Genomic DNA, 13,322 nt, shown 5'->3' on the forward strand with positions numbered 1-13,322 from the left:
TCAAATGGAGATGGGATTGGGAAAAATACTGGTTCTGCGAAAGTATCCCCTTTATCTATTAGTGGCCTGCTCATTCAGCTCTTATTTATATTTCAGTAAGTTATTTGGCCTTTTTTTTGTGTGTGTGCAGTACTGGAGATGGAACCCAGGGGCATTCTACCTCCAAGTGACACCCCCCAGCCTTATTTTTTATTCTTTATTTTGAAACAGGGTCTCACTGAGTTGCAAAGGGCCTCACTAAGTAGTAGCTGAGCCTGTCTGCGAACCGCGATCCTCCAGTCTCAGACTTCCAAATGCTGGGATTACAAGTGGGTGCCACATGCCCGACTTTAATTGTTTTAAATAAATACCTTGCATACCTACCTTGATCTATTGGAAAATTTTAATGTTTTTCACTTATCATTGTAAAACCAAGGACAATTTTATAACTTTTTTTATAGGTAGTAGTTACATGTAGGGCAATCTGTCTCCATTTTATTTATTTATTTATTTGGTGGTACTGGGGTTCCTGGAAGCCCTTCTACCTCTGGGCTACACTCCGTATATTATTTTTTTTTTGTGTGTGTGTGTGGTACCAGGGATAGAACCCAGGGGCATTTTACCTCTGAGCTACACCCCCAGCCCTATTTTTTTTAGTCTGTTTTATTTTTGAAACAGGGTCTAACTGAATTGCAAAAGGCCTAAGTAGCTGAGGCTGTCTGCAAACCGGGATCCTCCTGTCTCCGACTCCGAAATGCTGTGATTACAAGCAAGCGCCAACACACCTGGCTGATAAATAGAGGTAAATTATTCTTAAAGAATCCTAGATAGTTTCCCCTTCAAGTCAAGCATTTGGTGTTTAAATAAAATTCTTATTTAAACAAAAATAAAGAAATCTGATGGTGCCCCATGAGTACAGTGGTTTTTTTTTTTTTATCACAGTTCTCCTCTACTAAGCTGTTCTTGCTTGGTTCCCTCTGCCGATTTCCAGCACTTTCAGCATCCCGATGGGCCTTCCCGAGCCTGGTTCTGGGTGACCTCACGCTGATGCTCAGTGGCAGTAGCTGGCAACCAGGAAGTGACAAAATCTGAGCTGACGGTTACCTGGGTCACATTAACTCTGCGTGACATGCCGCATGCGTACCTTGATTTCCCAGTGCGCCTTAGTGAGAGGAGAGGAGGAAGCGAAGCTATAGAGAGGTGGAGTAGCATTCCCAAGGCCACTCAGCACATAAATTATGAATGTTGAACTACTCATCCTCTTCCTTCTTCTCTTCCTCCTCCTCCTCCTCCTCCTCCTCCTTTTCCTCCTTCTCCTTCTCCTTCTTCTCCTCTCCTCCTCCTTCTTCTTTCTCCCATTTTTTTTTGCAGTACTGAAGATGGAAATTAGGGACATTCTACCTCCAAGATACACCCGCAGCCCTATTTTTTATTCTTTATTTGGAAACAGAGTCTCACTGAGTTGCAAAGGGCCTCATTAAGTGGCAGAGGCTGTCTGTGGACCACGATCCTCCTGTCTCAGCCTCTCAAGTATGGGGACTACAAGTGTGAGCAACCAAGCCTGGCACTTCTTTTTTTTATTATATATATGTACATATGTATTTATTGGTGTATTGTCTCACACCATAGTTCAGAGTGATAGTAACTTACAAGCACATAGACCTTGGTGGGCTTCCCCTCCTCCCTTCCCATCTCCTCCTTCCCCCCTACATGATATTGAGATTGGTATTGGAATTCTCACACAAGTATATAATGTCAATGGAAGTGAAACCTTCATTAATTTTTCCTCCCCCTCCCAAAGACCATCTCCCTTGATCCATGCTGCACATTTAGCCTAGAAGGTTTTTTTGTGTGTGTGGTACTGGGGTTCCTGGAAAACCCTTCTACCTTCAGGCTACACTCCCAGACCCATTTTTATATTTTTATTTGGAAACAGGGTCTTTTAAGTCAGCTGCTGACTTTGAACCTGCGCGATCCTCCTGTCTCCGCCTCCCAAGCGCGGGGCACGGCTAGACTAGAAGGTTTTAAAGGACATGTGATCTACCACATTTATTTATTTCTTGTGTGTGGTACTGTGAATAGAATTCAAGGGTATACCACTGAGCTGCATCCCTAGCCCTTTTTTTTTTTTTTTGGTGGTACTGGGTGGAACCCAGAGGCTTTCTACCTCCGGGCTATACTCCCAGACCTTTTTTATATTTTATTTGGAAACAGGGTCTCACTAAGTTGCTGAGAGCAGCCTCACTAAGTAGCTGAGGCTGGCTTCGAACCCGTGCGATCCTCCTGTCTCAGCCTCCCAAGCGCGGGGATTACAAGCGTGCGCCACCATGCCCGGCTCTAATCTTTATTTTGAAACAGGGTCTAAGTTTCAGAGGGCCTCACTAAGTAGCTGAGGCTGTCCCTGCACTGAGGTCTCAGCCTCCTGAATGCTGGGATTACAAGTGTGAGTGTGCTGCCAAGCCTGGCTTAGTTTATTTTGAAACAAGGTTTCACTAAATTGCAGAAGGCCTCACTAAATAGCTGAGCCCGTCCCCAACCCCCTGCAAACAAGGATCCTCCTGTGTACAACACCAAGCCCAGCCAGCCCTTGCTAAGTTCCCCAGGCTGGCTTTAAGTTTGGGATCCTGCCTCAATCTTCCAAGTTGCTGTGATTACAGGTGTGCACCACTGTGCACCAGCTATCTGTCTGTCTATCTATCTATTATCAATTGGAGTTTAGGGCTTGAACTCAGAGTCTCTGGCATGCTAATGCTAGACAAGAGTTCTGCCACTGAGCTGCATCAATCAACAGCCTGCTGCTCTACTTCATGACCCCACACTTCTCTTTTTTTTTTTTTTTTTTTGTGGTACTGGGGGTGGAACCTAGAGGCTTTCTATCTCTGGGCTACACTCCCAGACCTATTTTTGGAAACAGGGTCTCACTAAGTTACTGAGAGCCTCACTAAGTAGCTGAGGCTGGCTTCAAACCTTTGTGATCGTCCTGTCTCTGCCTCCCAAGTGCGGGGATTACAAGCGTGCGCCACCACGCCCGGCTCTCCTTTTGTTTTAAATGTTTTAATTTTATGCATGTGTATTTGCAAGTCATCTTAAGTACTTTAGGAAGAAAGGTATAAATAAACTGATAAACAAGTAGCTGCTGCTCGCCCCCTTTTGCTATTTTGCTTCTATAACAATCTTCCTAGAATATGAGTGAACTCTTTCAGAGACCTGCCCTACTTAGAGAATTCAGTTATCTAATACCTTCTAAGCTCTTGATCGTGAATCACACCCTGTTTTTCTTTGATTTGTTAGTTTTCAGTCTATGAATTTAAAAAAAATGTCATATAGCTGGGAGGTTGAGACGGACAGCCTCAGCTTCTTAATGAGGTCCTTTGAAACTGAGACCCAGTTTCAAAATAAATAATAAAAAATAGGGCTGGGGTGTAGCTCAGAAGTAGAATGTCCCTGGATTCTGATAGGACGAGTCCCTCCTTTCCCCCAGGGGACCCCACAGCTGGGACAGGAGGCGGAACCGGAAGCCAGAAGCGGAGATGTCACGAGACTCAGAGACTCCAGACATCGTGAGACAAACTCCAGGTGCCATGAGATTCCGGATGTTGCGGCATTCCCATGCTGCAAGCTCCACCCCAAGAACCCCCTCCCCCATTATAAATATTCGTACTGTCTCTCAGACCACGTGACTCTGCCCACTGACTGTGACTCTGATGACTGACCGTGGCTCTGCTGACCCCGTGGTTCTGCTGCTCAGTCATCAGGTCTCTTCCCTCGGTTGGCAGACCTTGCCTGAAGGTGCTAGCTGATGAAAGAGGCCTTTAAGAACTTGGCTGGTGTGTTTTCCTTCTTCGCGACCCCAACTCAATTTCAACGTTACAGGTTTCATCCCCAATACCACAAACATATATAAATAAATAAATAAATAAATAATAATTTTTTTTTTTTTTGGTGGTACTGGGGGTGGAACCCAGAAGGTTTCTACCTCCGGGCTATACTCCCAGAACTTTTTTATATTTTATTTGGAAACAGGGTCTCACTAAGTTGCTGAGAGCCTCACTAAGTAGCTGAGGCTGGCTTCAAACCCGTGCGATCCTCCTGTTTCAGCCTCCCAAGCGCAGGGATTACAAGCGTGCGCCACCATGCCCGGCTAAATAAATAAATAATAAAATAAAAAATAGGGCTGGAGGCGTGGCTCAGAGGTAGAATGCCCTTGGGTTCCATCCCCAGTACCACACACACACACAAAAAAAAAAAAAAAAAAAAAAAAAAAAAAATCAATGGATATTACAAAAAGTACTGTAGTAATACCTAATGATAGACCATCAATATATATGGAGCAAAAATTGGCAGAATTGAAGAAGAAATAAATATTCCTAAAATAATAGTTGTAGACTTTAATATTCCACTTTCAATAACGGATAGGAAAACCCCGTAAAATATAAGGAAATAGAAGACTTCAACAACACGATCCACCTAGGTCTAACAGACCTATACAGAACATTTCACTCAACATCAGCGCATGCAAGTTCCCTTCCAGTACACATGGGATATTCTCCAGGATGGGTCATTTGTTAGGCCACAAATTAAGTCTCAATGATAGCTAGGCATGGTGGTGCACGCCGGCAGTCTGGCACTTGGGAGGCTGAAACAGGAGAATTGCAGGTTTGAAGCCAGCCTCAGTAACTTAGTGAGATTCTCAACTTAGCAAGACCCTGTTTCCAAATAAAAAAAAAATAGGCCTGGGGTTATAGCTCAATGAATTTTAAAAGATAGATACCATACAAAGTATCTTCTCTGACCAAAATGGAACAACATTAGAAATGATAGAACTAAGCTTGGGGTGGTGGCACACACTTGTAATCCCAGCATTTGAGAGGTTGAGACAGGAGGATCGTGGTTCGCCAACAGCCTCAGCTACTTAGTGAGGCCCTTTGCAATTCAGTGAGACCTTGTTTCAAAATAAAGGATAAAATATAGGGCTGGGGGTGTCATTTGGAGGTAGAATGCCCCTGGGTTCCATCCTCACTACTGCAAAATGAATAAATAAATGACGAATGAAAACAGAAAAATTCACAAAATTGTGGTATTGGCATGGTATCAACTAGGTAAACCTAGGAAAAATTCCACGAGTTCATGGCTGAGATCGTTTGGTGGTTTTAGGATATACTTCCCGCTAAGGCCCAAGGTGGCTAGTCCCTGTGGATTAGCTTCTTGATGTTCAGCGTTCATTCTGCTTGTTTTACTTCCAAAGGAAATTTCTGTTGGACAGATGTAAATTTTGTTATAAAGATGTTGAAGAAAATTCTGATTCGTTAGTCCCAGTAGTTAATTTTCAGTATTTATTTCTCAAGAAGCCATTCATTTCTGGTTGGACAGTAATCTGTGTTGGCTGCTCTTTTTCTTCATGGTGATTTAACAGATTTTTTCCCCCTGTGTAGTACAGGGGATTGAAGCGAGAAGCATTTACCTCTGAGCTATATTCCAGTGTTTGTTTGTTTATTTATTTATTTATTTATTTGTGGTACTGGGGATGGAACCCAGGGGTATTCTACCTCCAAACTACACTCCAGCCCTATTTTTTATTCTTTATTTTGAAACAGGGTTTCACTGAGTTGTAAAGGGCCTCACTAATTAGTCGAGGCTGTCTTTGAACTAGGAGTCTCCTGTCTCAACCTCCCAAATGCTGGGATTACAAGCATGCTCCACTACGCCGAGCTGCACTTTTAATTTTTGAATGTGTTTGCTTTTTGTAGTTGCTATAATACATTGCCAGAAACTTAGTGTTAGACAACACTGTAAAACTGCTGAAGTGTGCCATGAACCTCTGGGGTCTTGCTAAATTGCCCAGGCTGCCCTCAAACTTGTAATCCTCCTGTCTCTGTCTCTGGAGTAGCTGGGATTACAGGTGTGTGTCATTGCGTGGGCCTGCTGCCTCGTTCTTTTTACTTATTTGATTACATTGGGTTTACTCCCATAATCCAGGACAATCAGGTCAAATTCAATGGATTAGCAAACCTTACTGCTATCTGGAAGATCAATTTCCCTTTGCCATGTAAGTTAACATGTTTGTGGGTTCTAAGGATTAGAATGTGGACTTCTTTGGGAGTTACTAATTCTGCCTACCACATGAAATAATCTCAGGCCTACCGAAGCATTCATTGCAAGGAGTGACTGTGTCTTCCTTCATCCAACTTCCTTTAATGTTGACATCTTACATAACAAAGCCATATTTGTCAGCACTAGGAAATTAACATCTTAGCTAAGCTCTAGACTTCGCTTGGCTTTCATCAATCTTTTCACTTTTGCAATATTTCTTTGTACTAAGCATTCTACTTCCAAGCTACACCCTAACTCCTTTTATATTTTATTTATTTTTATTTTTTTATTTTTGGAACTGGGGATAAAACCCAGGGGCATTCTACCTCTGAGCTACATCCCCAGTGCTATTTTATTCTTTTCTTTTTCTTTCTTTTTTCCTCCCCCCCCCTTTTTTTTTTTGGTGGTACTGGGATGGAACCCAGAGGCTTTCTACCTCCGGGCTATACTCCCAGACCCATTTTCTATTTTATTTGGAAACAGGGTCTCATTAAGTTGCTGAGAGCCTCACTAAGTAGCTGAGGCTGACTTCGAACCTGAGCGATCCTCCTGTCTCAGCCTCCCGAGCGCGGGGATTACAAGCGAGCGCCACCACGCCCGATTATTCTTTTATTTTGACACAAGATCTCACAAAGGTGCAGAGGGCCTCACTTAAGTTGCTGCGGCTGGCAGTGCACCTATGATCCTCCTGTCTCAGGCTCCAAGGACTGGGATGACAGGTGTTCACCACCACGCCCGGCTTATTTATTTATTTTTCTTGACTATAAAATGGAAATAATGATAACGGTTTCATAGGATGATTTGTAGAATAATTATTATTACCGTAATGTTAACAATTATGTATATATTTTAAAGGAAAAAACTGGCTGGGGGGGTGTAAAGTAATTGCTTAAGGACCTCCATCTGTAACTTCAGCTTATTTGACTTCAAATTCTATACTTTTTGGCATTTCACAATATTGATTTTCCTTCCTGTGGACCTGTTCTGACTCTACTGTAGACAGGTCTAAACCTTACAGCCTCCTCCATCAAACATTACTTTCCCATTTTTCAACTCTTCATAAGGAGTCGCTGGGCATCGGGATGATTATCCAGCTGGAACTGATGGCTGCTTAAGTTCAGGCCGCGGGGAGGCGAGGGTTTGCAGTTTCGGGATTCCGCCACGTGGCTCCGTGGTTGCCGTGGAGACGCGGAGGCGGAGCCACGCCCGGAGGACTACATTTCCCAGAAGCCCGCGCGCCGCGCCACGGGTCGGTCCTCCGGAGCGCGCCCGGCCGTTCGGTTCCTAGCCGCGTTCCCGGCCGCTTCCCTCTTCTCTCCCCGCCTCCCGGCCTCCGCACTGACGCCGCCAGGACCAGAGCCGAGCCGGATCCCGGGCGCAGCCGGAGCCTGAGCCCGAGCCGCAGAGACGTGGAAACATGGAGGCCTGATCCGGCGTGCGCTTCGCTGACGCCCTCCGCCACCGCCGCCCGGGACGCCGAGCCCGCAGGCTGAGACAGGTGGGCTGCGGCGCCCCCGGCATCGCGACCCCGCCCCGGGCCGATCCAGCGGGAGCGGGACGCCGGCCGGCGCCCCGAGGTGAGGGCGGCTCCGCCCGCGCGGGGAGCGGACGCTGCGGCCGGCTCGGGCCCCCAGGGCTGGCCGCGCGGCGCGGGGACCCTGCGCCGGCCCGAGGGGGCGTGTTCGCGCGGCCGGGGTACCGTAGGGCCGGGCGATGCTTCCCGAGATGGGGCGATGTTGATCTGACAGATGCGCGCGCGATGGACAGGGTGAGCAGTGCGGTGTGCACTTGTGTTTGTCGCAAGTAGATATATATTTTTGCGATCGGACTCGCATACCATAAAGAGTCACCCTTTAAAAAGTCAGTTAAAGTACAACTCAGTGCTTTTTCGTATATTCACATGCTCGTGCATCCAGACCACATATTCCGGAAGATTTCCTCGCCTCAAAGGAAGCCGGTACCCATGAGTAGCCTCTTTCTTTCTTTCTTTCTTCCTTTCTTTCTTTCTTTCTTTCTTTCTTTCTTTCTTTCTTTCTCTCTCTCTTTCTTTCTTTCTTTCTTTTTCTCTCTTTTATTCCCCTTCTTGTGGTAAATGGGATTGAACCCAGGGGTTTATACTCCTGAGCTACACCCTACCCCTATTTTACTTTTTATTTTGAAACAGTCTCACAAAGTTGCCAAGGGCCTTGCTTAGTTGTTGAGGCTGGCCTCAGAGTGTTAGTTTGTAACAGCTCTGTGGGCTAAATTCCAGTACAAGTTGTTGAAAAGGTAAACTAAAACGAATGGGCGGCAAGATTGTAGCAAAAACAACAATTTTTTTTTTTTTTGTGTGTGTGTGTGGTAGTAGGGATTGATTGAACCCAGGGGTATTCTACCTCCAAGCTACACCCTCAGCCCTATTTATTCTTTATACTTTGAAACAGGGTCTCACGAAGTTAGGGAGGGCCTAACTAAGGAGCTGAGGCTGGCTGCGAGCGAACCTGCGATCCTCTTGTCTCAGCCTCCCCAGTACTCAAACTTTATTATAAAGTCAGTAGGAAATAGAAAGGGAAGAGAAGGAAAGCAGCGTGCCCAACTGGCACACTGGAGAGCCCAAAGGTAGAATGCTGCCCTCCCCTGGGACCCCAGCCCTTAAGTCAAGTTTTCCTATTGGTGTGTTCTTATCGGTGTTCTTAAGAAAACGGGGCTAGCAGCTTATTTTAGGCAGGTGGTATTATTTTGTTGCTGGTCAGTTTAGTTTTCTTTTTCTACCTCTGCTTTATCAGTTGCCCATTAATTGGTGGTGCTTTGAAGGAACATATTGAACTTAGTCCTGCATATCAAGGCCAAGTCACAGAGAAAAATGGGGAAACAGAGGCACCAATTATAGCTCGCATCTTGCATATCAAGGCCAGGCCACAGAGGAAAATGGGGAAACAGCCATACGCAGTGGGGCATAATCTCTCAGATCAGAGCAAGGCTTTTGCTATTTCTACAGCTTTTTTCCCCCCTTCGGTACTGGGGTGGAACCCAGGGCCATTTGACCTCCAAGCTACATCCCAGCCCTATTTTTTATTCTTTACTTGTTAACAGGGTCTCACTGAGTTGCAAAGGGCTTCACGGAGTAGCTGAGGCTGTCCATGCACTGTGATCCACCTTTTTCAGCCTCCCAAGTGCTGGGATTACTAGCGTCCACCACCACACCAGGCTACAGCTTTTTTTTTTTAAGTTGAAAAACATCTTTATTGTCTAGAAATACATATATAAAAATTCCCCACAAAAGGCTCTATTCTCTTATTGTTTCTCCTCCTCTTCCTCCTCCTCCACCTCTGACATAAAGGACATTATTATACCTTATTACAACTTCACCCAGATGTCCAGACAACGAATGCCCCGTCTGTGTATTCTTCTGTAGTATTTGCAAGCTGCATGTTCATGTAGCCATTGCCCTTGTACTTCATTCCCCATTTAAGTTTCACCATCACTGGCTTTCCTGTTAATCCACTGAGGAAAGGTTTGGGATTGAGGGGTAAACTCATTGCAAATTGTGGGAAAGCTGTGGACTGCTTGCTGTCAACCCAGGTGCCCCAGATTCCTCGTACCTGGAGCAGATACCACGAAGCTGGAGACTCTGAGCTTCAGGAGAAATGACCACCAAAAGTCTCCACAGTTTTTAAGTTGTGCCAGGCAGAGCTTTTTGGGTTCTTTGGGCTTTTCTTGCCTGCCTGCCTGCCTGCCTGCCTGAGGTGGCCAGGCTCTGACCAGCTTTTACACTTTTATTGGAAACCAATACTGGGGCAATTTCCCAATACCAGTACATAAACCTGAGATCCTTCTGTCTCAGCCTTCCTAGTACTGGGATTATAGGCATGAGGCTCCACGTCCGGCTAGCAGTCACTCTTCATATTCGACTCCCTACTCTTTTTTTTTTTTTTTTTGTGGTACTGGGGTTCCTGGAAGCCCTTTTACCTCTGGGCTACACTCCCAGACCTATTTTTTTTAAAAATATATTTTTATATTGAAACAGGGTCTCTTAAGCCAGCATGGCTGGCTTCGAACCTGAGTGATCCTCCTGTCTCTGCCTCCCAAGTGCGGGGATTACAAGTGTGAGCCACCATGCCCGGCCACTCCCTACTCCTTTACAAGATCAATCTAGCTTTTGTCTCTGTGTATTTGTGTGAGCGAGTGTGTAAGGGCGAGTGTGTAAGGATACAAGGGGAGGTGTTTGTGAACTGGGCAGGGATGGCAGTAGTGGCATTGGAGAGTAGTAGGATGATAAAGGTCATCAAAGTACTGCAGAGAGGTAGAGGAGTGAGGGGGGTATTGTAATATGGCCAGGAAAGGAGGTACCTGGGAAAGATGAGGCAGATAGAGGGGATCCTTGAAAGGGGTTGGGGAGCTTGGTGTGGGTCTTGTGGAGAGAAGGTCCTGGGCTGGAAGATAAGAAGGTAGTAGAGAGGAGTGTAACCTTGCCAGAAGAACCTAGGTGCCTGGGCCCATAAATTGAGGCCCCAAGAGAGGAACTGGAGGGGGAAGGAAAGAAAATCTGTACAAGTAGGTAGATAGTAGCTATGGAAAATGAAACTTAAGAATGTATGGATTTCTAGAATGATGATCCCACTCGAGAGTTTCTGTGTTAGATAATCCTCTTGACCAATTGGAAGTTTACTGTGCAAGGATGGATATTCCCCTCTGCAGGTGAGCAACAAGTGTTGAGATGAAAGAAAAATTGGTGAAATTATGAATTGTGAGCTAAGTGACAGAGAATTAAGGCCGTGCTGCTTAGAAGGACTTATTTTAAAGACAGGGTGGAAACAGTGTAGATATTTTCATGTTTGACTAAAAAAATACAGTGTAATTATCTCCTGATTCTTCTAGTAGAACCTGTTAATATGTTACTCTGTGTGTGTGTGTGTGTGTGTGTGTGTGTGAGAGAGAGAGAGAGAGAGAGAGAGAGAGAGAGAGACAGACAGACAGACAGACAGACTGACTGACTAGGAATTGAACCCAGAGGCATTCTACCTCCAATCTATACCCTCACACTGGTTTTCTTTCTTATTCGGAAACAGGGTCTCACTAGGTTGTAGAGCCTCACTAAATTGCTGAGGCTGTCCTGGAACTGACAATCTTTCCTGTCTCAGCCTCCCAAGTACTAGGATTATAGGCATATACCCATCACACCTGGCTCATGTGCAATTTAAAAAAATTAAGGTTTGTTCTCTGCAAAAAGTTTGAAGATTGCGTGTGTGTGTGTGTGTGTGTGTGTGTGTGTGTGTGTTACTGAGGATTGAACTCAGATGTGCTCTACTACTGAGATATACTCCCAACCCTCCTGCCTTTTTAAATGTGAAACAAGGTCTTGCCAAGTAGCCATCCTTCTGTTTCTGCCCCCCAAGAACTAGCATTACAGGTGTGCCACCACTCAGCACTTGGTTGACTTTTTTTTGTTGTTGTTATTTTGGTGGTATTGGGAATTGAATCTAGGGGTGTTTGACCTCTGAGCTACACCCCCCAGCCTTATTATTTTTTATGTGGAAACAAGGTCTCACTAAATTGCTGGGGGCTTTGCTTTATAGCTGAGGCTGGTCTCCAACCTGCAATCCTCCTGTCTCAGCCTCCCAATTGCTGGGATTATAGGCTTGCACCACCATGCCTGGCTTGGCTGGCATTTTATTTTATTTTTTATTTTTTTTTGTTTTTTATTTTTTGTTTTTTGTTTTTGGTGGTACTGGGGTTCCTGGAAGCCCTTCTTCCTCCGGGCTACACTCCCAGACCTATTTTATATTTTGAAACAGGGTCTCTTACGCCAGCACAGCTGGCTTCGAACCTGCGCGATCCTCCTGTCTCCGCCTCCCAAGCGCGGGGATTACAAGCGTGCGCCACCACGCCCGGCTTGGCTGGCATTTTAATAAATAAATTCTTGTGAGGGTAGGAGAGAAAAAGAAGTGAAATATATTATAGCATGCATATAAATTCTAATAATGCTCTAAATACTGGGGCAATTTGATTATGCTTTTCTTCTCTAGATAATTTCAATTATTATTATTATTATTATTATTATTATTATTTGGTATCATTTGGTTTTTTTTATTTGGAAATAGGGTCTCTTAAGTCAGCGCAGCTGGCTTCAAACCTGCTCGATCCTCCTGTCTCCGCCTCCCAAGCGCGGGGATTACACGCATGCGCCACCATGCCTGGCAATTTCACATATTATTACAAGTCATTTATTGTGTATTAGTTTTCCGTGCCTGCTATAACACATTGTCACATATTTATTGGCTTGAAACAACACAAATACATTATTTTATACTTAAAGAAGCTCAAAATGAGTCTTAGTGGGATAAAATCAGTGTGTCAGCAAGGCTATGTTCTTTTCTGGAGGATTCTAGAGGAAAATCCATTTTCTTTCAGCTTCTAGAGGCTGGCACTTTCCTTGGCCTTTGGCTGGGCCTGCTCCTCCTCCTCCCCCTCCTCCTCCCCCTCCTCCTCCTCTTTGTCCTCCTCCTCCCTCTCCTCCTCCTCCTGCTGCTCCTCCTCCCCCTTCTTCCCCCCTCCCTTGTGCTGAGGATTGAACTAGGGAAATCTACTTCCCAGCTACACCCACAGCCCTATTTTTTTTTTATTATTTTTATTATTTTTTATTTTTTGGTGGTACTGAGGTTCCTGGAAGCCCTTCTACCTCAGGGCTACACTCCCAGACCTATTTTTACATTTTTATTTGGAAACAGGGTCTCCTAAGCCAGCGTGCGTGGCTGGCTTCGAACCTGCACGATCCTCCTGTCTCTGCCTCCCAAGCACGGGGATTACAAGCGTGCACCACCACGCCCGGCAAACTTTATTTTTTTATTTGGAAACAGGGTCTTGCTAAGTTGCTGAGAGCCTCACTAAATTGCTGGTGCTGTCCTTGAACCTGTGATCCTCCTGTCTCAGCCTCCTGAGTACTGGGGTCATAGGTGTGTGGCACCACACTTGGCTGTGGCCCCCCTCTATCTTCAAAGCCACCAGTAATGCATCTCTCTGATCATTCTTCTGTTGTCATGTGTCTGACCATAGCTGGGAAATTTTTGCTTTTAAGGACCCATGTGATTGGATCAGGCCTATTTGGATAGTCCAGGACAATCTCCCCACCCGTCCCTTTTTTAGGTATCATCATCACAGGTTCCACAGGATTGAGATCTGGGCATTTTTGGAAGTCATCGCTCTGCTTATTGCAATGTGTTTTGGAATATTTTGCTGCTGCCAATGCAGGGAGACTGCTATCTTTTGTTTAGGAT

General features: G+C 45.3%; 1 pseudogene across 1 annotated transcript; it reads right to left on the reverse strand.

Moving 5' to 3' along the window:
• Nucleotides 1-9,342: 9,342 nt before the first annotated feature.
• LOC308276089 (small nuclear ribonucleoprotein F-like) lies at nucleotides 9,343-9,587 on the reverse strand (annotated as a pseudogene). The gene has a single exon. The product of its transcript is annotated as a small nuclear ribonucleoprotein F-like (transcript).
• Nucleotides 9,588-13,322: the final 3,735 nt, after the last annotated feature.

Source organism: Muscardinus avellanarius, assembly GCF_963383645.1.
Source record: "Muscardinus avellanarius genome assembly, chromosome: 17".
Taxonomy (NCBI): domain Eukaryota; kingdom Metazoa; phylum Chordata; class Mammalia; order Rodentia; family Gliridae; genus Muscardinus; species Muscardinus avellanarius.